Source organism: Alosa pseudoharengus, unplaced genomic scaffold (genome assembly GCF_046254945.1).
Source record: "Alosa pseudoharengus isolate Yale_2024_CS ecotype anadromous, Long Island Sound unplaced genomic scaffold, YU_APseudo_1.1 YU_APseudo_1.1_scf_4, whole genome shotgun sequence".
Taxonomy (NCBI): Eukaryota; Metazoa; Chordata; class Actinopteri; order Clupeiformes; family Clupeidae; genus Alosa; species Alosa pseudoharengus.
Genome location: NW_027468774.1, coordinates 15,366,708 through 15,393,939, shown reverse-complemented (window position 1 = coordinate 15,393,939; position 27,232 = coordinate 15,366,708). Strand labels below are relative to the sequence as shown.

At 41.6% G+C, this 27,232-nt stretch overlaps 1 protein-coding gene and 1 long non-coding RNA gene across 3 annotated transcripts in view; one reads left to right on the top strand and one right to left on the bottom strand.

Moving 5' to 3' along the window:
* The window catches only part of stat5a (signal transducer and activator of transcription 5a), a 124,725-nt gene that overhangs the window by 70,730 nt on the left and 26,763 nt on the right, over positions 1-27,232 (top strand). For both annotated transcript variants that reach the window (XR_012982521.1, XM_076264975.1), the window contains exon 2: positions 24,920-24,984. The gene's annotated coding sequence lies outside the window, so the exon portion shown is untranslated. The remainder of the gene's footprint in view (positions 1-24,919; positions 24,985-27,232) is intronic.
* On the bottom strand, positions 17,572-21,590 carry LOC143101774 (uncharacterized). Its single transcript, XR_012982522.1, has 2 exons — positions 18,710-21,590; positions 17,572-18,676 (listed from the first exon to the last, which is right to left on the bottom strand). It is a non-coding gene; the product is annotated as an uncharacterized LOC143101774 (long non-coding RNA).

The window sequence follows — 27,232 nt, the reverse complement described above, 5'->3', positions numbered from 1 at the left end:
TTCAGAAGCTTTTCATCTCACCCCATTCATGACCTCTCTCTGTGTGTGTGTGTGTGTGTGTGTGTGTGTGTGTGTATATATGTATAAGTATATATACTCTTTTGATCCCGTGAGGGAAATTTGGTCTCTGCATTTAACCCAATCCGTGAATTAGTGAAACACACACAGCACACAGTGTACACACAGTGAGGTGAAGCACACACTAATCCCGGCGCAGTGAGTTGCCTGCATCAACAGCGGCGCTCGGGGAGCAGTGAGGGGTTAGGTGCCTTGCTCAAGGGCCCTTCAGCCGTGCCTACTGGTCGGGGTTCGAACCGGCAACCCTCCAGTTACAGGTCCGAAATGCTAACCAGTAGGCCACGGCTGCCCCCATGTGTGTTTGGGGAGGGAGTCTGCGTGTCTGTGTTTAAAACAACCCTTTCAAATCACACTAAATGGAATTCTATTGATGCCTTGTGTGTCACATGTTGGTCATGATGGTTTAGTTCATCCACGGCAAATCCACTATAGCATTACTGTTTGTGTGTATGTGGTGTGTGTGTGTGTAAATGTTCAGTATGTGTGTGTGTGTGTATGTGGTGTGTGTGTGTGTAAATGTACAGTGTGTGTATGTGTGTGTGTGTGTGTGTGTAAATGTACAGTATGTGTTTGTGTGTGTGTGTAAAAATGTACAGTATGTGTGTGTGTGTATGTGGTGTGTGTGTGTGTGTGTGTGTGTGTGTAAATGTACAGTATGTGTGTGTGTGTGTGTGTGTGTGTGTGTGTAAATGTACAGTATGTGTGTGTGTGTGTTTTGTGGAAGCCACAGTTCACAGTTCTCCTTTAGTGTGTGGTGTGCAGCCAACTACAGCTCCACTTTGGGCTGGACATCTGGAGCCTGGCCATTTCTCCTCTAGAGACAGCTGCCTGCTTGCTCGCTTGGAATGTGCAGTCTTCCCCCAGCCCCTTTCATGTATGTGTGTGAGCACATGCTTCACGCTCTCTCTCTCTCTCTCTCTCCCTCCCTCTCTCTGTCTCTCTCTATGGGCCCTATCTTGCCCCCGGGGAAACGTGGTGCCAAAGGGAACACAAGTCTCTTACACCTAATTCAGTGATGAATTATGCCATGTGCTCCATTTCAATTGAACATTGCGCCCATGGGTGTTTGTAAAAGAATTGGTGTGGTCAGGCGCATGATCCAAAAATCGCTATCGTAGACCCTCTAAAAATCATTATGCCACTGACCAAGAAAAATCTGGTCTAAAGCGAAAGGCGCAAAAGCACAGCTGAAGACACACTGTCACGAGATGTAAGCAGCCCTTAGCAACAAATTCCAAATTACTCATCTACAGGATAAATATCCTTTGGATTTTTATTCAGTCATTTGAACATTATTGGGGTAAGTTTTGCTATTTTCAGGCTATGTTTTCAATAGTAACCCCTTGTCAGTCAATAGTGAAAGTAAATAACTGTAGAACTGTTTTGTCGTTGCCTATGAGACGATAATGTAGATGATGTTGCGCTGCTTGCTCTTAAAGGGAATGACAGATGCCATTCTCATTGGTTTAAAGGATGTTACGCCCAAAACATACCCATGACTAATTAAGAAACATAACAACAACCCTTTTGAACAATGCGCCTGGCATCTGATCACAAAATCACGCCGTTAAATTAGCAAATGGGGGCTGGACACGCCTTAAACCTTCCGTCTCTGACCAGGCGTTTCAGATCACTAAAATAGAGCCCTAAGTGTGTGTGTGTGTGTAAAATAGAGGGAGAGGGAGGCTATTCACTTATGTCCATTTAGCTATTCATACATTGTACTGACCAGTGTTAGGTCATTCAAGGCTATTTTTTTTGCATAACTGTTCACTCTGGACTTGTAACCGGAGGGTTGCCGGTTCGAGCCCCGACCAGTGGGCCACGGCTGAAGTGCCCTTGAGCAAGGCACCTAACCCCTCACTGCTCCCCGAGCGCCGCTGTTGTAGCAGGCAGCTCACTGCGCCGGGATTAGTGTGTGCTTCACCTCACTGTGTGTTCACTGTGTGCTGTGTGTGTTTCACTAATTCACGGATTGGGTTAAATGCAGAGACCAAATTTCCCTCATGGGATCAAAAGAGTATATATACTTATACTTATACTTATACTTATACTTATACTTACTTAATTATGCAGAGCATGTACAGGGTTCTTGATAGAGTGGTAACAGTCATGACATGCAAAACTGACAGTAAGATGACATCCCCATCAAAATAGGCCTACTGGTTGGGGTTAGAGTGCTCTTAAAGGTTCTCTAAGCGATGCCACGCGTTTTTAGGCTAAAACATTTGTTGTCTCTTACAGCAAACATCACCTCAGCATCCACTAGCTGCCTGTGTCCTGAATACACTGTAAAAAAACGCATTCTCTGTGGCCAGCCCAGGCTCCAAAAACGGCAACAAAAACAACCTGGGCAAACCTAGCTCATAAAAACATAACAAACTGTTCCAGCAAATCACAGACGAGATGCTCTTTTAGTAGCCTAGAAATCTAGACGCATCCTAGCTGCAGCAAATTACATTTGCTTCCAGGGCTAGTCTAGCAACTTCTATCAGGCCTATCAAATCGTGTATAGAGTCGTTTGGCGGGCTTAACATAATGACTGATGGCAGAGTTGCAACGGTTTGGCTTGAATTCCCTGCTACTTGAAAACAAAGAAGATGGATGTTGCTGTTAGCCCACATTGTGACACGAGTTAAGCTTGTTTTAAGATGGCAAAAGTTTGAACTAGCCAACTAGCTCCGCTGGTGAGAAAACGCATGGGACTCAACGGTGTCCTAATGCGTGCAGAGGGAATTTGAAAGACAACCGATTATCCCGCCCCTCGGACTGAGCACTGCGAACGGTGAGTGCCCAGACCCTACATTTTAATGTGGGTCTGGCTCGTCAGGCTACTCGTTTAGGAGAGTTTCAATTGCACGGGAGGGAGGGGGAGGAAGTAGCGAGCTAGTTCTCTGTTTTGTTTGAATGTCAACAGAAGTGACGTTACCCAGCATCGCCTAGAGCACCTTCACATAAGCACTAAGTTAAGATACGCTTTTCTCTGTTTCATCTCAATCGTCAAATCCTGTCCAACAACACAATGTAAATACAAAATATAATAATTCCTATTTTTGCTTTTTTAGGGTAATAATTTTCTTCACTTAAACAGATACCAGGTCGTATCATAGATGCATGTCTTGCAATTTATCAAGTATCACTGTATTGTGTGATACCTTTGCAGTCAGGGGAAATGTATTGAATCGTTTCATATTGTATCCTATTGCATCGCATCATATCGTATTGTGTCTTATTCTGTCTTATTGTGTCATATGGTATTGTGCCTTATTGTGTCATATGGTATTGTGCCTTATTGTGTCATATGGTATTGTGTCTTATTCTGTCTTATTGTGTCATATGGTATTGTGCCTTATTGTGTCATATGGTATTGTGCCTTATTGTGTCATATGGTATTGTGTCTTATTCTGTCTTATTGTGTCATATGGTATTGTGCCTTATTGTGCCATATGGTATTGTGTCTTATTGTGTCATATGGTATTGTGTCTTATTGTGTCATATGGTATTGTGTCTTATTGTGTCATATGGTATTGTGAGTTACTGTGGTTCTCACTGTGTTGATTGTGGAGGCATACTGTGAACCTACAGCACTGCAGTCTGTGTCAGTGTTGTGCATTATATTTACACACAGCTGTTACTTTAGCACATGCAAAGGGACGACTCCCTTTCTCTCTCCTAGGGTTGCCAACTTCCTCAACCCCAAATGAGGGACACTTCACTTCAAATGCGCCCCCCCCCAACTAATTTACAAATGGTGTACTGTCACCTTAAGAGCATTGTCTACACAGTATTCATAATATTTTGCCAGCTCCATTCAAATATAGCCTATGGTCATTCCACAAACTCTAACATTGTTTGTGCCACATTTAGGCCTATAGCACAATGATAAGTATATTAAGTTGGTGTAAACAACCTTCATTCCTGTGGAAATGGAAGCATGTAATGATGCTAGCTAGATATTTTCTGTTTGCAATTACAAGTGAATTATGAACCTAGTGGCCACCTAGCTATCTAAGTGGAAAGTGTTTCAATTGGCATAGCCAATCATGTGCTTCATGTAAATGCTTAGTGGGAAACGGATCATTGAAGACAAGACTCACCAATTCCATTACACAAAGGCAATTGACCACTCTTCATATTCTATCAGTCCAAATCACAGTGCCTGCAGCCTATGACAAAGTGCCCACACCCTCTCGTTCCCAATTAAAACGAGTAGCATAACTTTCAAGTTAGATCTGCTGCATAATAGAGAGACTGAGAGGACCAGCAAAGTATCATCCTTCTGTAAGATGCTGTTGCTGCATTTTGACATTGTAATCGTTCTCTAAGAAGAGTGAAAAGCAGTTTGCAGTAAAGCTTCTCTGGCTAAATTGTGGTGCCCCTTCTGTCCCTTGGTGCCGTGCGCAGAGTGAGAGATGCGCGTGGTAGCAGCGGCACTGGACACTTCCAGGTGCGTTTATAGTAGCCTACTATTGACAAGTTAACAAGGCCGATGAGCTGTGATTGAAAATCGGGAGTGGTGCTGTCCCTGACGGGACAAATCAAAATCACCCAAAATACGGGATGTCCCGCACAGTTCGGGACGGTTGGCAACCTTACTCTCTCCCTAACCGCCATCTGAAGTAGTGCGGTTTTACATACTGCTGTTTTTAATAATAATAACTAGATGTACCGCAAAGCGGTACAAAATATGACCGCTGCTCAGTCCTGTACATTCTCTCCGCAAAAATAAATCACTGTTGTCAATTTGTCTCCATCTCCTACTCCATCCCCTACTCTTGTGCATGTGTGTGTTTGCTTTTGTGTATATGTGTGCTTCTCTGTGTGTGTTCGGTAATGGTGTGTGTGTGTGTGTGTGTGTCTGCTTGCCTGAATGTGTGTGTGTGTTTTATGTGTCTGTGCGTGTGTGCTCCCGTTACATTCGCTTGTGAGTGGGTGTGTGGGGGTAATGGCTGTGTGTATGTGTGTTTATGTGTATGTGTGCATGTGCCTGCTTGCCTGCATGTATGTGTTTTTATGTGTGTCAGTGTGTGTGTGTATGTGTATACGCGTGGGTGTGTTTGCGTGTGCTGTATGCTTGCATGCGTACATATGCCTACATGTCTACTGTGTGTGTGTGTGTGTGTGTGTGTGTTGGCGTGGGGGGGGGGGGATCAAAGCAAAAAACAATGGATCATGCCCAACAAGTTTTCGTGCACCCTAGTCTTTCAGTGTCCTGGGAATCGTTGACACAAAATACGGAAGGAACAAAACTCTGATGCATCGCTGCCTGGCGGTCATAATAATAGCTTACATTTATATAGCACCTTTCAGGATACCCAAGGTCGCTTGACAAACAAATGTATGGGTAGGAATTAGGATGGGTAGGGGGTGGGGGGGTGGGGGGGCTCAGAGAACAGGTGTGTTTTTATGTGTTTTTTTGAACACGCCTACACCTAGGGAGGGGGCAGTGCAGATATGGAGTAGCTTGTTCCATAGACTGGTGGCAGCAGCACAGAAGGCTCTGTCCCCGAAGGTCAGGAGGAGATCAGTAAGATACTGGGGTGCAAGTGTGTGGAGGGATTTGTAGGTGAGGAGGAGGATTTTAAAAGTGATTTGTGACTTGACTGGCAGCCAGTGAAGCTGTATGAAGATGTTTTTGCCAATTATACTAGTGATTAGGGGTTTGATAGTGATGCACTTTCCTCTTCCATTGAATGGTTTTAAAATGGCACTCAATTTTCTTCTATCCAGGGCTGTGAAGACCGACCAGTCAAGGTACTAGCCTCTAGGCACGGTTGGATCCTATACAAACACTGCATCACCATGGTGACTTTAGATTAGTGGTCTCCCTGATGTTTTTGTGAAGTGCGGTGGTTGCCATGGTTTCCAGGTTTCTCTGGAGGCCTAAAAACTCAGTACTGACCGCATCCTGTGTCCATCCTATCATCACAGTGTGGTTTTGGATGTTGGGTGGATGCCTTCATGTGGATCTGTGGATTCTGCTCCTGGTTTAGCTGGCCAGGGGCTCCACTGTAAGCCAGGTAAACAATGCCCCCCCCCCCCTCCCCAACCCACTAGAACAGAACCAGAACCAGCAGCAGCAGCCGCAGCAGCAGCAGCACATATGTACTGTATGCAATCATCAGACATGCTGCCAGACACTGCACAGAGTGACAGAGCCACAAAGCTTTTAGTCTGACCTTACAGCACGCATGCCACACTGCTGCTTCTGTCTCGTCCTGTTCTATTATACAGTCTGACCCTAGTGTTTACACACAGAACAGCAGACAGTGTGGTGGTGGGACGGGAGGGTGGTGGTGTTGGTGGTGGTGGTGGTGGTGGGGCATGCACGTCCAGGCCCCTCAACTGGAGTAGCTGGAGGACTTATGTGTTGCCCTAATTAGGCAGAGATGTGGTTTGTGATTTTTGATCGGCTGTACAGTCATTGTGGCATGTCTGAACTAATGGCATGCTGCCTTTCGCATTAGATCATCATCATTGTGGATTTGAGCTGTTTCACTTAGCCTTTTAGGCATTTCTGTCTTTCCATTAACATGTTCATTAGTTGCCTCTTTTAGTATTGGGTAGTCCCATTTTGCCTGTTAAATGGTATGTTCCACTTCGCCATGCGCTGATCCCTCTCTCTCCTGATTGTCTGTTCCCCTGCCTGTTCTCAGTGGAACAGTCCGGCTGTGTTCAGAGCCCTTTAGGTCACAGGCCTTTTGCAGTGCATTGACATCTACATGGTACATTTTTTGGATTTTGGTACATTTATTTTCTTGAACATGTAGACATTAACAAATAAAATATTTAAGAATCAACATAGACATAGACAACAAAATAAAAATGAAAAGTCACATTTTGTTCAAAAAAAAGGAGTAGAGGGAAGCAAAAGCTTGTAGGTCCCTACCCCCATATTTCAGTTAAACTAATCTTTTACATGATTAACGTTAAGTATTTACATATATATATATTTGCAAACCCTTCTCTTATACTTGCACATTTAACAGACATACCTCCTATGTTTATTTATATTCACAATTAATATATATTATGTTGAAGATTAAAATCACTCCTATGTTCATCATACATACATACACCCATACATACACACACACACACACACACACACACACACACACACACACACACACACACACACATACATACATACACACATACATACATACATACATAGCCTTTAATGAGTACAATTTAAGATAGTAAACTACTTGTCATTTCCATCACTGAATATTTTCACACATCTCATATTTTGCTATTGTGTATAATTTAAGATGCTTTTTAAACTGTGCAATATGTTTGCAATCTTTGATCTTATCTGGTAAGTTGTTCCACAACTTCACCCCACAGACAGATATGCACATGCTTTTGAGTGTAGAGTGTACCGTTGGTTGCCTCAGTTTCAGTCTCCCTCTTAAATTATAATATCCTAGTCTGTCACTAAACCATCTTTGAATGTTTCCTGGAAGTAGGCTGTTTCTTGCTTTAAATACAATTTGTGAAGTTTTAAAATCTTTTAAATCCATGAACTTTAATGTTTTTAATTTCAGAAATAATTTGTTAGTGTGTTTATAGTTACCCACATTATTAAATATCCCTATTGTTTTTTTTTTAATTGTGCATATTGTCTGTAGGGTGCTTTGTAGGTATTACCCCACACTTCCACACTGTAACTCAAATAGGGGGAAAACAGTGTACAGTACAGTGTATGCAGTGATTTTATATTCAATATATGTCTTACTTTGACTAGTATCCCTACACATCGTGCCAATTTTGAGTGTACACGGGTGACCTGAGGTTTCCAGCTGAGCTTGTGGTCTATAATTACACCTACACATTGAGTGATAATCTATTTATATCCAGTGTTGGGAGTAATGTGTTACAAAGTAACACGTTACTGTAATTCCACTACTTTTAGTGGTAACGAGCATGTAACGAAGTATTTTTGTAAATCCAGTAACGCAATTACAATTACTGACATTTCAAAGAGCTCGTTACTTGCGTTACTCTGTTGATCTTGAATGAACGACTGCAGACAAGATGCACATTTGCTGCTTTGTCTCCCGACCTTAGCTGTGTTTCCAGCGATTGTGTTTCATGTTTAGATTGCAGATGCATTCTTTACAGTTAATAGGAGCCTCCTCTCCTCACATTCCTCCTTATTTTGGATTTATGCTAAAACACACAAGAGTGCATTACGCTACAATTTAAATGGGCATCTTAAAATCCTTTTCCCTTTCGTTTCCATCTCGTAAGCTCCACTACAGTAAAAGCGCATTGTTGTTTATCTCCGCTCTTTTTTGCCTATTGCGCAAAAGCCTCGTTATATCAATTTCTCATTCTTACAACATAGCCACGCCACGACACCAATAGGCTCCGCTAGCCTATATATAGCCTTGGCACAAGCAAGCACACGTTTAACTCGAGAGGAAAATGCAGATTTCACTTACCAGATAAAGAAACCTCCAAATAGCCTACGCGACTTGAGTTATTTGCACAGTAGGCTATGTTTACATCGGAATTGACGTCCATGGTGTGGATTCATTTGTCTGCGACGGAACATGCAACTTCTCTCTGGAACACCTTATCAGCTGAAGAGTAACCTTCTGCATAGTGCGCGACAATCCCAAACTATCGGATGCATTAGAACTTATTTCGGTAGGTCAGCACTTTTCCCAAACTGGTGGTGCTTAAAATGCTATATAATACAACTGTGTTCAAAGCAGGATCAGGATAACCTAAGGTTATGTGTGTGTGAGCAGACAATAACTGCTTTGAAAATAGGCCATTTAACATTGTTTCACATTACATCCCATTGAACGAATTCCATGTAGCCTACAGAAGGATTGCAATAATAATGATAATAATAACTTATTACTATATTGCAGAAGGCAAGTGTACTGTACATATCTATCAAACCACCTAGATGGTGAGGGTGGCGCAAAACAAGGTCAGGGAGGCCTTCATGCATTGTAGAATGTTTTGTGGTCGGAAAAAGTTTGAGAACTCATGCACAAGGCTATTGATTTGAAGGCCCGTTGAAACTACAATAAATAGGTCCAAAAATTAGGTTTATTGTGTGTGTGACTGTTCAGTACTGTTCATATTGACATTTTAAAAGCAGACTTAAAAGTAACTCAAAAGTTACTTTCTCTAGTAACTAATTACTTTTGATATACAGTAATTGGTAACGTAATTGAATTACTTTTGAAAGAAGTAACTAGTAACTGTAACTAATTACTAATTTTCAGTAACTTGCCCAACACTGTTTATATCAAACCACAATTTCAACTTGGCTAACTCAGTAGTTACTCAGTCCCTCCTTCACAGTATACATTTGTGTCATCAGCAAAAATCACATTTTTCAGGATCATAGAAGCATTACTTATATCATTTATATATATAATAAATAGTTTTGGTCCCAGTATTGACCCTTGCGGCACACCACAGGTAATATTCATTTGGGTGGACCTGTTATCCCCTATCTGCACAAACTGTTTTCTTTGTCCTATGTAGCTTTTTAACCAATTAAGTCCAACCCCTCTGATCCCATATCTTTCCCGTTTGTGTAGCAATATATCATGGTTTATTGTGTCAAATGCCTTCTTCAGATCTATGAAGACCCCTATTGCAAACTTTTTGTTATCTATTGTGCTTGTCAGTTCTTCTACTAAGTCCATGAGTGCCAATGATGTTGATCGGTTTGTCCTAAAACCATATTGACTATCTATGAGTAATTCATGTTTGTCTATGAAACTGTCCAATCTAGAAGCAAATATTTTTTCCAAATTTTTGGAAAACTGGGAGAGCAGGGTAACTGGTCTGTAGTTACATAGTTCAATACAAGTTGTATTCAAAAGTCAACTCTCTCTCTTTCACTTTCTCTCTTTCTCTCCATTTCTCTCTCGTGCGTTCTCTGGCAGTGCGGCTGGTTTCTGGCTGCACTCGGCTGCTGCTGCTGCAGCTGCTGGACTCTGTGGCTTATCTGGTGGAGTCGTTGCATTTGGTTTGTGTTTCATGGGTATGAGTCAAATTGAGGAGCCAGCCCACTGATAAAAGGCCCCGTAAAGCACCAAGGCTCTGCAGCTGCCTCACACAGCTTGTACAACTATGTGGGTGCATGCCGTGTGTGTTGTGTGTGCTCTCATTTTGTGTGTGTGTGTCTGTGTGTGTGTGAGGGAGTGTGTGTGTGTGTATGTGTGTGTGTATGTGTGTGTGTGCTCTCATTTTGTGTGTGTGTGTGTTTGTGTCTGTGTGTGTGTGAGGGAGTGTGTGTGTGTGTATGTGTGTGTGTATGTGTGTGTGTGCTCTCATTTTGTGTGTGTGTGTGTGTTTGTGTCTGTGTGTGTGTGAGGGAGTGTGTGTGTGTGTCTGTGTGTTTATGCAGTTAGAGTTCTCACAATGAGTAATGAAGGCATCTCCCTCTCCTCCCTCACTCTTTTGTTGAGGTTGCAAACATCCTCCTTTCTCTCAAATGGAATTGTCCCTTGTCCTCTCTTGTCTGTCTCCTGCCCACAATGCAGCCAACTTTGCACCGGTGTGTGTGTGTGTGTGTGTGTGTGTGTGTGTGTGTGTGTGCGTGTGTGTGTGTGTGTGTGTGTGTGTGTGTACAGCTCTGGAAAAAATGAAGAGACCACTGCACATTTTTCTGATGTCATCCTACGGTCGCTGAGTGACATTCGAATGAGTTGACTCTTAATTTAAAATTAGTCTTAAGAGACCAAATTTTAATATGACTGTCAACTCATTCGAATGTCACTCAGCAACCGTGGGATGACAGAGCTGTATGTATTATGTGTTTGTGTGTGTGTGTGTGTTTGTGAGTGTGGTTGGGGGGGGTTCATTGTGACACATTCTGTGCTTATTTACTGTGCATTGCATTTCAGCTAATAGCCTCTTGGAAGCCTGTTGGCATTTAAGGGACACATTTTTTCCTCCCCTTTCCAATAATAACTTTATTAGTGAAAGTCATTTCCTGATAAGGGTTTATGTGAAAGAACAAGGATGTTAAAGACACACATTTAGGAAAGATACATTAGACAAGATTTAGAGCACTATCTTTGAAAATAAGAGTGTACATTTTATGTGAAAGATTAGAATGTGTATTACATTGTGCTAAAGTGAAAAAGCAAGCCTATCCAAGAGATCACACTCACAATATGTCTGGTTCTGAACTTGAGAATCAATTTGTAGCTGTAGCTTAAGTGAACTGTGAGAAAAAAGGGAAATTGATTTGATCTCTGAGGACCTTCCCATTGATTCAATCGGGTCATTTTGTATATCTGCTAAGCAGTAGAACGTGCTACAGGTAGCTAGAGTTTGCTCCATTGCCTGATGTGGTGAGCTAATAGGTTAAGAGATAGCCAAAGATAGCCAAACTTATTATGATAATAATCCACCAATTACAAAGTGACTCGAAAGCAATGTTATTAGCAGGACACTTTGCAGCCAGCCATCATTATGTGGTGGAAGCGCCACACATCAAGCTGTATCACTGTTAAGAGTTGTTGTATCAGTTACAATATAGCTCAACAAGAAAAATATCTTGCTCAAGGTGTTTTGCTCTTATTCACGCCTTTTGTCTGTCACAATACTGCAGTAGAAATCATGTATTCATTTAAGATAGATTATCAATACTGCAGTAGAAATCATGTATTCATTTAAGATAGATTATCAATACTGCAGTAGAAATCATGTATTCATTTAAGATAGATTATCAATACTGCAGTAGAAATCATGTATTCATTTAAGATAGATTATCAATACTGCAGTAGAAATCATGTATTCATTTAAGATAGATTATCAATACTGCAGTAGAAATCATGTATTCATTTAAGATAGATTATCAATACTGCAGTAGAAATCATGTATTCATTTAAGATAGATTATCAATACTGCAGTAGAAATCATGTATTCATTTAAGATAGATTATCAATCTTGGTTGGCTTGTTAAGGTCATAGATATACAGTACACTGCATTCTGGGTAAATTTATTTATTTATTTATTTATTTTTGATATACTCTTTTTGATCCCGTGAGGGAAATTTGGTCTCTGCATTTATCCCAATCAGTGAATTAGTGAAACACACTTAGCACACAGTGAACACACAGTGAGGTGGAGCACACACTAATGAGCTGCCTGCAACAACAGCTGAATGTGACAGTCAAAAAGGTAAGGTAAGGGTAGCGTACTTAAGGGTTGAACTTAATGACATATAGGCCTATATAGGTTTTCAAAAAGTCAAAGGCCCAGCAAGGACATAGGCCACAAATGATCCACAACAACTAAAGTGAGATTTTAGGGACTTTGCTTCACGTTGCTTTGCTTTTAAAGTCCAACAGCTATTTTAAAATCACTGTAACCCACTACATCCCTGGGCTTATTACACACCTCTAACAAACTGATTTCATTGACTGACAGCAGTGTTTACAATTATTCACTTGGCCCATGCCCTCTTCTAACTGCTAATGACACATATTCTGCCACTTTTAGCTTTTAACTTTTAGCTTTTTCTGAAAAATTCACTTGAGTTAGATGATTAAAATCCTCCAGGGCAGTAGCTTACAGAACCTGATCACCATGCCAGGACACATCTTGTGATAATGATCAACTGCCTGTATATCATCATTAATAAATGCCATGATTGCGTCACTGCATTAGATCACATTTTTTCAATATGATTCTACAGTAAAGCAGCCTTTATGTAAATCCATGCTTGCTGGATAGACACAATTATCATTTTTTATGAATTTTACAGTGTGGAAAAATCTATCACATTTTTGTATTGCATTTCAACATTGAAAAACTTTGCATAAGTCATGTATGTGTTTTGTTTATGTGTGTGTGTGTGTGTGTGTGTGTGTGTGTGTGTGTGTGTGTGTGTGTGTGTGTGTGTAATTGAATATGTGTGTATTTGGATGTGTACATGTTACATAACATAATTGTCCAGTCCTCCACCCCTCCTCTGTGTCCATACCGTCCTTCTGATTGGTCATGAACTTGCCCGCATTCCCTTCCACCCAATCACAGGGTGGCGCATAGAGCAAGACTCAGAGACCTGATTTCCCTCTCTATCCACCCCACCCCACTGCCCATCACAACAGCCCCATCGAGCAGCTGATGATGCAGGAATGTCCATGAAGAATCTGGGCACCCCATTAGTGGCATGCCTGCTTATAACTGGCCTAGAGAGGCCCTGCTCTCTCAGAGTTCATTCAGGGAGAATCTGTATGGCTTAGACGCAAATATGACTGAAAGGTTGTTTGTTTGTGTGTGTGTGTGTGTGTGTGTGTGTGTGTGTGTGTGTGTGTGTGTGTGTGTGTGCGCTTAGCCAAAGCAACTTACCGCTGAATGGGTTTGCTCAGTTTCACCAGGGCTTATCTTTCTCCTGTGAACCCTAGCAGGCAGCACTAGAGCCAACTGAGTCCAGGACTGCCCAGGCCCTGGGGCCACTGAGTCCAGGTGTGTGTGTGTGTGTGTGTGTGTTTATGTGCCCTGGGGCCACAGGCTACTGGGCATGAGAGCCATATCAGGGACACCATTACAGTCACATTAGGGGCACCATCTGTGTGTGTGTGTGTTTGTGTGCGTGTGTTTGTGTGTGTGTGTGTGGGTGTGTGTGTGTGTGTGTGTGTTTGTGTGCGTGTGTTTGTGTGTGTGTGTGTTTGGCATCACTCATATTATGGCTAAAGTCTGATAGAGACTAGTTCATTTGTCAATAAACAAAGGACTGACTGTTGATTTAGTAATTGTTGAAGATACACAAGGGCACACACAAAGAACCTCTTTAAGCAACTTGATGTCATGGCTTGCTAATTTTATGTGCACTCACATCCACATTCACACATAGACATCCACACGCACGCGAGCGCGCGCACTCACTCACACACACACACACACTCACTTGCCCTTTTCAATGACATTAATCTTAAGTCCAACTTCTTTTCCTCTGATGAATTGAAGTCACAAGACTGGCTTGTCTGTTTCGTGCTGTCCTTTGAGGATGAGCCGATGCCGTAACAAATGGGGGGCCATTGCTGGCCACGGGATAAACATGCAGCCGAGCACTTCAGCGGTGTCGGCGCTCTCTCCCTCTCTCTCTCTCACTCTCCCTCTCTTTCTCTGTGTGTGTGTGGGGAGGAGGCTTGTTGTGGGTGTGTGTGAGCTTATTATACGTCATCCACAACAGGCTTAGTTTTGCCTTGTTGTGTGTTTTTTTTTTTTAAAGAATTGTTTGTTTGTTTGTTGACGCAGCCTTAAACATAAAAACATCAGTGTGTACCTATTCATTGTAAAAAATGAAAAGTTAGGGCTGTCCAATTGATCAAACCATATTACGTTACCATTAAATGAAACAGTCTAGTTCTGAATGAACACATCCTTATTGTGTCATTCCGATTGAGTAATCCGCTTTTTCTAATTGAATCAAGTAAGGTAAGCGTATAGGGGTCGGAAAACCCGCCAAGCACTTTTTTATCCGGCCCGCCGAGCATTTAATTTGGTTATCAGGCTGCTCGCTATTAGAGACGACGTTGGTTAGCTTTACTGCAAACTGTTTTTCACTCTCCTTAGAGAACGTTTACAATGTCAATGTCAATGTCATGTGAAATAGAGATGATAGGCCTACTCTTAGTTATCTCCTTTACAGCAGATCTAACGTGAACGTTATACGATCCATTTAATTGGGATCGCGTCTGCGCTCACGAGAGGGAGAGAGAGCGGCAGGTTCCAGCTGTTGTTGGTTGTTGTGCGGCCCGCCGGCCAATTTTCAAAACCCAATGTGGCCCTTGAGCCAAAAAGTTTGCCCACCCCTGTACTAGGAGAAAAATGAAAATAGGGTTTGTCACATTTACTAAATCACAAAACATTAAATTAAACAAACTTTTTTTTTTAAACAAACGTTTTTCTTTAAAACACAATGTTATTACGTTGCACTGACATATTTTGCCACAGCAATGAATTATTATTAACAGTATCATGTCAGATCAATGTGAAGCACCTAAGTACTGAGCCAGTAAGGCAAATTAACACATGAGATGCCTTGGTGTCACCATTTTATTGTGTTCCCATGAGCCTTTGCAAGAACACTGAGATATTCATGCAACACTGTTAAAGAGGGCTATGCTTAGAGACCAGTAGAATTTGGAGCCGAGTTTTATCTTATGTTATGTTTTGAGATGAACCATGCTTTGTTCCCACTATGAATGTGTTAGTATACTCTTTTGATCCTGTGAGGGAAATTTGGTCTCTGCATTTATCCCAATCCATTAGTGAAACACACTCAGCACACAGTGAACACACAGTGAGGTGAAGCACACACTAATCCCGGCGCAGTGAGCTGCCTGCAACAAAAGTGGCGCTCGGGGAGCAGTGAGGGGTTAGGTGCCTTGCTCAAGGGCACTTCAGCAACCCTCCGGTTACAAGTCCGAAGCGCTAACCAGTAGGCCACGGCTGCCCTTCATATAAACTTAACTTAATCAATTTTCATTAAAGTAAATCCAGCGATTTTTTTTTTCCAGTGCATACTGTACCTAGTTCTTGCCTTATAGCTTGCCTGGCTAACGCCAAACCTCATCTCATTGAGATGGGGTCTGGGAACTACATGTAAATTTTCTCGTATTTGAAACGTGGTTTACGAATGCCCAGAGCTGTTTATTGGGCGCTACGAATGTCTATCAAATGCGTCTGTACGTAGCTCATAACCGCTTCGGTGTGTCTTCATCGTCTTGCTGTCCCCCCTCCATTCTGTGATTGGTTTCTTCGTTGAGGTGAAAACGAAGTCCATGGAATCCAGGCTGCCTAGCAGCGTGAATAAAATCACGCGCGTAAAGCAGCATGGGAAAACCCAGACTACCTTATAGCACTGGTTCCCAAACTTTTTTCCTACGTACCCGCACCATCTGACACATAAAAACGTAGCACATTCTATTGACGCAATCCAGGCATCATGTTTAATTAGCTACATGATAACAAATAACAAAATCAAAATGTGCAACTGGTGAGCTCTCACACTAAAAAAACAGTATGGAGAAAAACATTATGAAACACAAAGAACAAAGAGAACATAGGCTTAAGATTTAAACATCTTTCCGCCATTGCCCTTTTCATCTCGCGTACCCCCTAGTGGAAGCTCGCGTACCACCGGTGGTACACATACCACAGTTTGGGAATCCCTGCCTTATAGCAAAAAACCTGAATCTCCAACAAACCAATGCACCTTCACATGCACTCATGCACGCACGCACACACAGACACACACACACACACATACACACACACACACACACACACACACACACACACACACACACACATATACACACACACACACACACACAAACACATATCCACACACACACACACACACACACACACACATCCACACAGACACAGGTGTGCACACAGATAGGCACATGTGCACACACAGTGGCGTTGGTAAATCCAGCATGCTAATCCTGAGCTGCTGTGCCACTTCTGGGTGTGAGGTGTGTGTGTGTGTGTGTCTGTGTGTGTGTCTGTGTGTGCGTGTGCGTGTGTGTGTGTGTGTGTGTGTGTGTGTGTGTGTGTGTGTGATATGTGTGAAGGTGCGTCTGGGTCATTTTATAACACCACAGATAAATGCAGCTGTAGTTGACCAACAGCGTTTAATCAGGAAGCAAGGTTTATTCTTTACAATGATGAGCATGTGGAGACAGGAAGGTCTCTCAAAGAAGATGCACATGCACGTGGAAACAATTGAAGTTGTAAGTGTCCCTAGAGAGGAGGTGGGGTGTCCATCAATAGGCCCAACCTTCCATGAATATGTACTGGCATAGAGGATGCTTACAGAGAGCTGAACAGAACAACAGTCTCGCTCTTACCTTGCTGGTGTCTGGAACTTGAACGTGGCCCAGAATGTGGCGCACGTCTGGTTTTCAATAGCTCGGCTTCAGACTGTTGAGCCAGGCCAGGTTAGGGTAATTTGAAGGGCCACCTGGTGATAGTAGCCCAGGCTACAAGCCTCATTAACCTGACATGTTTGTGTTCAGACTGTCAGGCCATTAGCCTCTCCGCATTACACCTCGACACGCCCTCGCTTGTGAAAACGTCACCAATACCACCCATTTTCAAACAGGATAAGCAGAAAGTTGCGTATCTCTTTCCTATACTGGGGTGCGATTCCCAAAACCATAGTTGCTAACTGGCTAACTGGGAACTTAGTTAGCAACTTTGTTGGTTGCAATGCAATTTCCCATTGCCAACCAACTAAGTTGCTAACTGGTTAGCAACTATGGTTTTGGGAAACGCACCCCTGTATGCTATCGAAGTCAGTCACCTATTTCTGTCCTTTTACGTGTATGCCACTTTATAGCCACCAAGACGGCGGATTCCTAAAGAAATGCAAGCACACACAACATACGTGTATCTAAATTTTGATTTCACGAAGATTTGCCAACGTTTAGGGTGAAAGTAATTGTAGGTGAATAATTACTTAATATTAATCTTAGACTGGCGAACTTCAGGAAAAACTCAGGAATCAGGTTTATTCTGTTACAAGCAGAGAGAGTACAAAAAAAGGTCTATGTAGGCCTAGCCCAGGCCATGGCACAAGGCCATGGCCTCTGTAGGATCACCCTCTCTCTCTCAGTTCTCCATGCTCTAATCTTGAAAATCTGATCTCACAAACATTGCAGTTTAGTTACTTTTAAATGGTTTAAACAAAGAACAAAGTGGCACCAAGAACAAGCCCACTTGATTGGTTCTACAGTTGGTATCAGACACACCTACTCACACCCACTTCACACCTATGCATTCTTGTCAGAATAGCATGAGGAGAGATATCTTATATATCAGAAATATCACTTATAGAATGTTCCAAACATTCTCACAATCACATCATTACAATCCTTGTAATGAGACTATCAAAATGATACCAGACATGAATACATTTACATTTCATGATACATGGATACATTATATCAAGGAAGCATCCTTTGTCTTGTGTAAGTGATAGGCCTTAAACCAGCACATTAGCATTCCATTGGGGGAGGGGATAGTGTCTTTGTTTAAAACCAAGATGGGTTACATGGCTAACTAAAAGTAGTCTTGAAGTTAAATTATTATCCATTTTAACCATACATTTTATTGCTATCAATTCCCCCTTTTCAAGTCTGAATGACTTGAAGTTCAAAATAAGATTCCATAACATGAGCCTTCTTGAACAATTTTACAAAATTTTTTTTTTATAAAGTCCATAATCAGTCCATAATCAATGTAAGTGTGTGCGTGAGCAAGGAAAGCAGCGTTCAGCATACATCCTTTCTTGCGTTTCTCTTCCGTTGAAGAAGGGTCCTCTTATGAAACTTGAATGTGTCTGCATTGTTTCAGTGTAAGTGTATGCGAGTGCAAAGGGTGTGCATGCAGGCCGCGTTCGGCGTGCACCCTTGTGTCAGTCCAAACAGTCCATGAACAATGGGCCATGAGTGTCTTTGATGATGCGGAGTGCGAGGCTGCTTTCGGCACCCCCTTTCGTTGCTTTCAGTCAGTCCGGTTTTGTTGCTTCCAGAGTCATGGCAGTTGGTTCTGCCACAGGTTCCGTTGGACCTGTGGTTCCTGAGCCTCGTCCAGTTTCGTCTCATGACATGGCCTAGCCCCGACCGCTGCTGCTGGCTGTACCTGAGCCCAGGGCAGAGTTGTCTGGTCCATCAATCTCGTCCAGTGGCATGGCCTGGTCTCCACGGCTGCTGCTCTGGCGTGGTAGCTGAGCCTGGTTGGTGGAGCCATTCGCCATCTTGAAAGGATCTTCTTGAGATGTTTGCGTAGTGGTAGTCGAAGACAAAGGCATGTCACACCTCCCTTTGTCCCTTCTGGCATGAAAGAGATTCTGAAGAGTGGATTCACAACAACTTGGGAGACATTAGCATGAGTGTAAACAGAGTCAAACAGTGTCTCGTGAATGCAGATTCACAAGTCAACAACAGTATGCTAATGTATTCAGTTTCTCAATTGGAGACAGTCACACCTACAGCATGGGTCTTCTAACATAGCAGGGCTATTTATCTCCAAACAGAGACTACACATTTGCATCTATTGGCAAAAGGCCAATATAAAGAAAATAAATAAACTTTGGTTAAGTTTAGATGTTTAAAAGAAAAATAATCCACAGACTCACGTGGGTAGGGTACCCCTACATGTCTTTTAAAGAGATTTCGCATTAGAAGTGAGGGTCAGTAAAACAAAACAGTAGGCATTTAAAAAATGACCATTTGAGCAATAAAACCAATAAACTTAGATGGTATTTCAAGTCAATACCATCTATCTCCCCCTTTTTATAGTTTCTTAACTATAACAAAAAAATACAAACTAAAAGGTAATTTCAAACAGAAAGAAACTCAAGTTGTGGGTATGAATCCATTCAATTGAACATTTGCCCACATCAAACAAGGCGTAAACATGTAGCAAACATTTCCCATTGGCATACAAGCAAAAATAAAAAATATGTCTCAACATGTTAACCCCAAAAGATGTCCCTCAAATGAAAGAAAGAAAATGGTTGAAATCAACAATGGTTTCCCATTATCACTCCTCTTAGGTTCATATCTCCCCAGTGAAGTTCCTTTTGTGTCCATGGGGGAGAAGCTGGGGGGTTGGTTATAGAATACAGTGCTGCTAGAACAAAGGCAGTGAGATAAGATAGCAAAAGGTGTGAAAACTTTTGACCCAAGAAAACAAAGAAGGACTTGAAACAAAAAATGGAAACAAACACATATAACGAAATAAACAAATTTCACACACACAGGGCCGGCCCACACGCGCATTCATTCATACTGGACACACACAGCTCCATGGAGCTGGAGGACAACTTTAAACGGGCTGCAGGAAGAATTTCCTGCTTAAAAGAACAAAAGAAGTTTAGTCAAGCCTTTTCAGTTAGCTCATATTAGCTCACAAAGACATCTAGACGCCCCTAGCGGCAGCTAGTTAGCTCAGGCGTACTTAAAAGAGGCCTAACCATGCTCTCTTGAGGTTATGCTGTTTGAGCTTATGCTGTTTGCACACTTGAAAAAGATTACGACAAAAATCCTGGATTCATCATCTGAGTGTAGATGTAGCCTAAAACAAAACACCACATCTACTCAAAAACAAAACAAGACTAGTGTTAGCTTGGATTCTAGCCGCTCATACGCTCTTGGTGATAAAAACAAAAAGGGCAGCACCAAGTTCTGTCTAATATTCTGTTTTGGTAGTGAAGGAATAAAATGTTCTGTAAACACAAAGGGGCATAAGCTACGTAGCTTGTTAGGACATGATGTCCCTAAAACCCGCGAAAAATAGATTGCACACGAACCACCGTGTTTAATACTGAGCTGCCTAGCACACTCGCTAATCTATTTACTCCTTATATCCAATAAAGAGGCACCATTGGACTTCAATCCAACACATATATAGACGCTTTACAAAATATGGATTAATTCGTCTTGTGCGACGTTTTGCCAAAATCGGGGAAGCACAAATTTATGTCCACTATTAAATTACGGTTTTGCCAAAATATTGCCAAAATCGGGGAAGCACAATTTTGTGTCCACTATTAAGTTACGGTTTTGCCAAAATGTCTACTCACTCAGAATGCCTTTTCCGATATCTTACCGCCCATTCCAAACTGTGGTTAGTAGGAACCGCCCGGATTTACAGATCCACCTTCGTTCATCACCAAAGAAGAAATGCAGATAAAAAGCGTCCTTAACTTGGGAGCTGTCACCAGAGCGATGAGAAAAAGAAAAAAGAAAAAAAACTGCGGCGTCTTAGAATCAGCGACAAAAGTATATTATCTCGGTGGAACCTCCATGAAAGTAATTGTAGGTGAATAATTACTTAATATTAATCTTAGACTGGCGAACTTCAGGAAAAACTCAGGAATCAGGTTTATTCTGTTACAAGCAGAGAGAGTACAAAAAAAGGTCTATGTAGGCCTAGCCCAGGCCATGGCACAAGGCCATGGCCTCTGTAGGATCACCCTCTCTCTCTCAGTTCTCCATGCTCTAATCTTGAAAATCTGATCTCACAAACATTGCAGTTTAGTTACTTTTAAATGGTTTAAACAAAGAACAAAGTGGCACCAAGAACAAGCCCACTTGATTGGTTCTACAGTTGGTATCAGACACACCTACTCACACCCACTTCACACCTATGCATTCTTGTCAGAATAGCATGAGGAGAGATATCTTATATATCAGAAATATCACTTATAGAATGTTCCAAACATTCTCACAATCACATCATTACAATCCTTGTAATGAGACTATCAAAATGATACCAGACATGAATACATTTACATTTCATGATACATGGATACATTATATCAAGGAAGCATCCTTTGTCTTGTGTAAGTGATAGGCCTTAAACCAGCACATTAGCATTCCATTGGGGGAGGGGATAGTGTCTTTGTTTAAAACCAAGATGGGTTACATGGCTAACTAAAAGTAGTCTTGAAGTTAAATTATTATCCATTTTAACCATACATTTTATTGCTATCAAGGGTGGGACAGAAATCAGGGGCCAGTAGCACCAATATAGCCCCCTAGTGGCACCAGTTAGCACCTGAAGGTGTGAAAGCAATTAGCCCCAGCACGGCCTGGCCTAGTTCGCTTTGGCTCGACGGTCTGAAGCCGGCTAATCAGTCAAAAAGGGCACATGCTACCTCACTGTTCATTGAGCTCCTCTGGCCACCCGGATTAACTCCAAGTCACTAATACTTGCTTACAAAGTGCTGGCTGGGTCTGCTCCCACTTGCTTATCCCATTAATGCCCATAGTGGAAGTTTAAAATTCCCCTCCCAACACTTAAAGTACAAGTTAAGCAAAGCACAATTGAACATTTTAATTGTTAGTCACATGGGATAGTGTTTTGTTTGAATATCCATTAGAATATGTCTAGAACATGGGTCAGGAATGCCAGATCATCCTAGTTTTTAATACACACATAGGTCTGGCTCAACAGTATACATGGATGACAGAAAATCATAATTGGATGTTCATAATCAGTGCTCTATTGAAAGGCTCAATGACTGTATTATGGATATATAAACCTATATTGCTCACAGTTTCCTGTAGTTAAATGCTAGTAAGGCTGAGGTTATTCTGTTTGGTCCTCCTGAGCAAACTGAAGGCCTGAGGGGAATCCTGAACCCCTTACCTCATCTCTAAAACCGCAGGTCAGAAATCTTGGAGTGCTTTTTGATCCTGAAATAATTAATTAATTAATGCTGTTGTCAAGGGCAGCTTCTTTCAGCTTTTTTAAACTGCAGTAGATCTACTGCAGCATTTTTAACTGCATAGATCTTGAGAAAGTCATATGCTTTTTTTTTTATTACTTTCAGACTGGACTATTGCAATGCCCTTTATACTGGAATTAATGAATAATCTCTTGCAAGATTACAGTTAGTACAAAATGCAGCCGCTATACTGCTTACCCAGACAAGGAAACAATCACAGCACACTCCAGGACTGGCGACCTTGCACTGGCTTCGTGTTAAATATAGAATCCAGTATAAAGTGGCATTGACTGTTTTTAAATCATTAAATGGGCAGGCTCCAGGCTATGTAACAAACATGCTGAACTTTTACACTCCATCACGACCACTAAGATCTGCATCCCACGCACGCCTGGACACATGTTCCCTGCCCGCACACAGAGAGCTGACCGTGCTTTCAGTATCCATACACCGCACCTCTGGAACAGCTTACCACAGGACCTCAGGAAATCAGCATCATCTGTGACTGTTTTAAATCTCTACTAAAAACCCATCTTTTCAGACTTGCTTTTAACAACCACTGAGCCGTAACTACTGGATCATCTTTTAAACCCTGTCCTTTTAACTGTGAAGCACTTTGAAATGTAATGTGCTATACAAATTATAATGACTTACTTACTTACTTACTTCTTGTCTAGTATTGCTATTGTGTAAAATTTAGAGCTACGTTATTAATGGGATTTTGTATGGGATTTTCAATAAGAATAATACATTTGTTTTAAGTCTTTATTTTTCACCCAAACTCAATATTTCTGATACTTTGTTTCATCTTCCCTTTGACATACACATGTCAAAAATCTCCAGGCACACTCAGGTGTGAGAAAACACTGCAGGTTTATTCACGAGACCGGGGGCAAGTTACCAGCAACAGCACGTTCCAGTAACAAACCCAAAGTTCTGTAGGGCAAGGCCCCATCTTATACATGTTAGTTACAACATAGTAATACAAATCACATGAGTCCTTCTTGAATGAATGGATACTTCTTGGACATAGCATGTGATCATCACGCTAAGTCATGTGGCTACTTCAAGTAAGATAATATAGTAGGGTTGTACAATACATGTACATCATTCAGCATTTCTTGTCATAGTATGCTCTCTGTCGGGATATTCCTAATATTACTGCCTCAGGCAGAACACCCCTAACTCGTGACAAAATGGGTCACATGACCTTTATTAGAAAATCGTGACATGGAGAGAGCAAATGACAAAGCAAAGTTGATGCATAGAATTGAATGTACAGAAAAGCATACACATAATATATGAACATGTAATCACCTTTATGTTATAAATGTAGATTAATATTCACTTTTAATATATATAAACTTATTAGTAATCACTTCTATTGCATAAAATGTTGTTAATAATCCAACATTTCTACCACACATACGTACAAATACAGAAATATCCAGAAAAGCCATTTTGAAATATAATAAAGTGCTATTCTGTGTAGATCCATGTTATATGTATTCCTATGGGGTTTTACAGCAAAATCTAAATTCTGTTTCAAATCTCACATTTACACCAAATCTGTACATCTCTGACCCCATCTCTTATTCAGACAGACCCCACCCCCACACACACAAATATACACCGACACAACACACACTCACCCACACAAGCTCACCCACACGTAAACACACTGACACACTAATACCCACCATTGAATTCACATTATATTGCATTACAGTATATCATGAAACCTGTACAAAAGGTAGCTTGCATGTGACTCAATTTGCAAAAACTTATTTTTGCATGTTTGTGTGTGAACGGGAGGATGATACAAAGTTTCAAAAATGTTGAACTGGGAAGAAAACCCCAAAAATAGAAAATACAAATGTGTTGAAACTCAATCCTCATCAAATCTCCCCAAAACCATGTAGGAGAATATATTTTTTAATCACTTGATACTTTAGCCTGTGTCACCCATAAGTGCATTAAGTTTTTTGACCATGTGATCATAGGAACTTACATTTCCACTTGTGTTTTTAGGAATAGTGAAAATGAGTAACCCTATGTGACTAACAACTAAAAATAGTACGGTAAAATAAATGCTTATATCTCAGAAACTACAAGGAGTTACATCAAATGCCTGGTACCATTGGACTCGGGGAAGGTTTAATAATGTGTGGTACTTTAGTGTAAATGTAGCAAAGCTCAGTTATCGGCATGGATGACACAAACTTGCTGACATGGCATGGATGACACAAACTTGCAAGCAGAGATGAAGGTGGAGGTGGAGGCCATGCCCTCATAAAAAGGCCTCAACTCACATGGGTGGCACAAGGGTTGTTCCGGCCGCTGCGCGGGTGTCTCAGTATGGGTTGGCACAGCCCAGTGGGACTGCACATCACCGCTTACACCTCGACAGTCGGGCGGCGTGCTGTTGTTGTGCTGTGTGTGTGATTTCTCTTGAAGATCCCAATGAGAGAAAAGACAAGAGAACTTCCTCTGCTTGGTTTTACTCACTTCCTCTTCTGTTTTTCTCCCTTCTCCTTTCTCAACTCTCTCTCTCTCTCTCTCTTTACTTTTCTCTTTCTCTTTTGTTATAGATTTTGAGGTGCTCCTCTCCCGAATTTCTTGCTCTTACATGGTAACAAAGAGCTGAAGAAAAGAGGTAAGTTTGTTGTGTGTGTGTGTGTGTGTGTGTGTGTGTGTGTGTGTATGTGTCGGAATAGACTACTGCAAATAGAGTTTAGAGAGGAAATTATTTCTCAGTTCCTCACCATTCCACTCCCACAGGGACAAGGTGTCCCAGAATGCATTGGGAGGTGTGTGTAAAGATGTGCTAATGGTTTACAACAGCACTCACAGTGCTGAGCGAAACAGCGTGAAGAGTCAGAGAGTCTAACCTGCTTTTAGCTCCACAGTGGTAAGCGTATTAACCTTGCTGATTAAACATCCGCTCCGAGATGCATGCTGCTCCCAAAGAGAAATACCACAGCCCTGACTAGAAATGACTTACGTGTGTGTGTGTGTGTCTGTGTGTGTGTGTGTGTGTGTGTGTGGTTTTTATGGTACAGTAGCGGGAAAAGAGACCTGTATCTTACAGTCACTGAGCCTTCATACAGAAAGGGGAAAACATCAAGGGTCCAGACTTCCTGTCGCTCTGTTTGGCTGTCTGGTTTGGCCCCAGTGCAAACTCAGCATAACAGTCTGAGATGTCACAGGCTCAACGTTGCCATAGAGATGTGCACTTGTGGTTCTGGTCAACCAGCTGCTGTTGGTCCTGCATGTACACAATATTGTCAGTCATTTTGCAGCTATTTGTAAATATTTCCACTTCAGCCAATTATGCATGCATACATTATAAAAGAACAAACAAAAATGAATGCATATAAATTCTAAATAGGCTAATAATTACAATTATGATAATGTTGTTGTTAGAGTTTATTGTAGTTCTTTTTAATTCATGAAATCAGGGTTCTAAATTAACACCCGCCAAATGCAGGGTAAAATTCATTTTTGCGGGTGTTACAGTATATAATAAAAACTTACTAGCCAGTTTGGCCGGTGATGCATGAGGCATTACATGCATGATACATAAGGCTCTGTTCTCGGTTATTTATCCCCCTGGCAGTACTTCCTACATTTCCCATGAACACTGTGCCGTAATGCTGTGTGCTGACGTTTCAATTTGCAGTGAAACCAGCGCGAGAGACCATGGAAATGAGCGTCTACTAGAAAACACAAGGAAGAAGAAGAACGAATGGAGCTAGAGCAGGGAGCATAGACAAAGAGGAGTTAGTTAGTAAAGTAAAATAAAAAGTAGGGCTGTCAAAATTAACGCATTAATCACAGCGATTAATTTTGAAATACATAGCGCATTACAAAATATTAACGCAATTAACGCATTGTGTTTAGCCTACCTATTTCCTTTGTGGGGGGCTGATGTCATGTAACTGAAGCCGCAAGATCGTTTATTTTATTGTCTATGGAGTTAACTGAAGATGGAGAGGAACGTAAGGAAATTGTAGGCGAAAAGTTTCAGTTGAAAAAACTGCCTGACCAGTGATCAGTGCTGGCACTACTACCACACGCATCACGCACTGTGCGTAGGGCACCAACAGACAGAGGAGGGACCAACATTTAGCCAATAAATAGTAGCTTTACTGCAAACTGTTTTTAACTCTTGTTAGAGAAAGTTTACAATGTCAACATGAACCAACAGCATGTTACATAAAGATGATACATTGCGCACGAGAGGGAGAAAAAGCAAGTAGCGGGTTCCAGCTGGCTTGTCATTGTTGATGATAATTGATATCTCCTTTTTAATATAAGAAACTTATAAAATGAAATCATGAAGGCAAAAACAAATTTGGCTAGTGGAAATTCTGATTGGCTGGTAACTTTAGAAAGTTACCAGCCACACATTGGCTGGTGATCAAAAAATTTAATTTGGAACCCTGCATGAAATAACTGGATAGTAATGTGTGTCCTCAGGACAATTAGGATTTAGAGAATAATTTCCTGCATATGGAATGTCTGGAATAGGTTAAACAAAGTTGACTTTGTGAGTGTGTTTGTGTGTGTGTTTGTCGTGTGTGTGTGTGTATGTGTGTGTGTGTGTGTGTGTGTGTGTGTGTGTGTGTGTGTTTGTGTGTGTGTGCTTGTGTGCACGCATGTGTGTGTGTATAGAATGTAAAGTATGGAGTAAAAGCGAGTGATGGTGTCTGGATAACCTCAAAAATGACAATGTCCAAAAGATAATTCACTGTATAATTGATATAATTTGCGATCAAACTTAGACTGTCAGCATATCCATTGTGGTAGCAGGAATGCAAACACACGCACGCACACACACACACACACACACACGCACACACACACACACACAAACACACACGCAAGCTCACACACTGTCA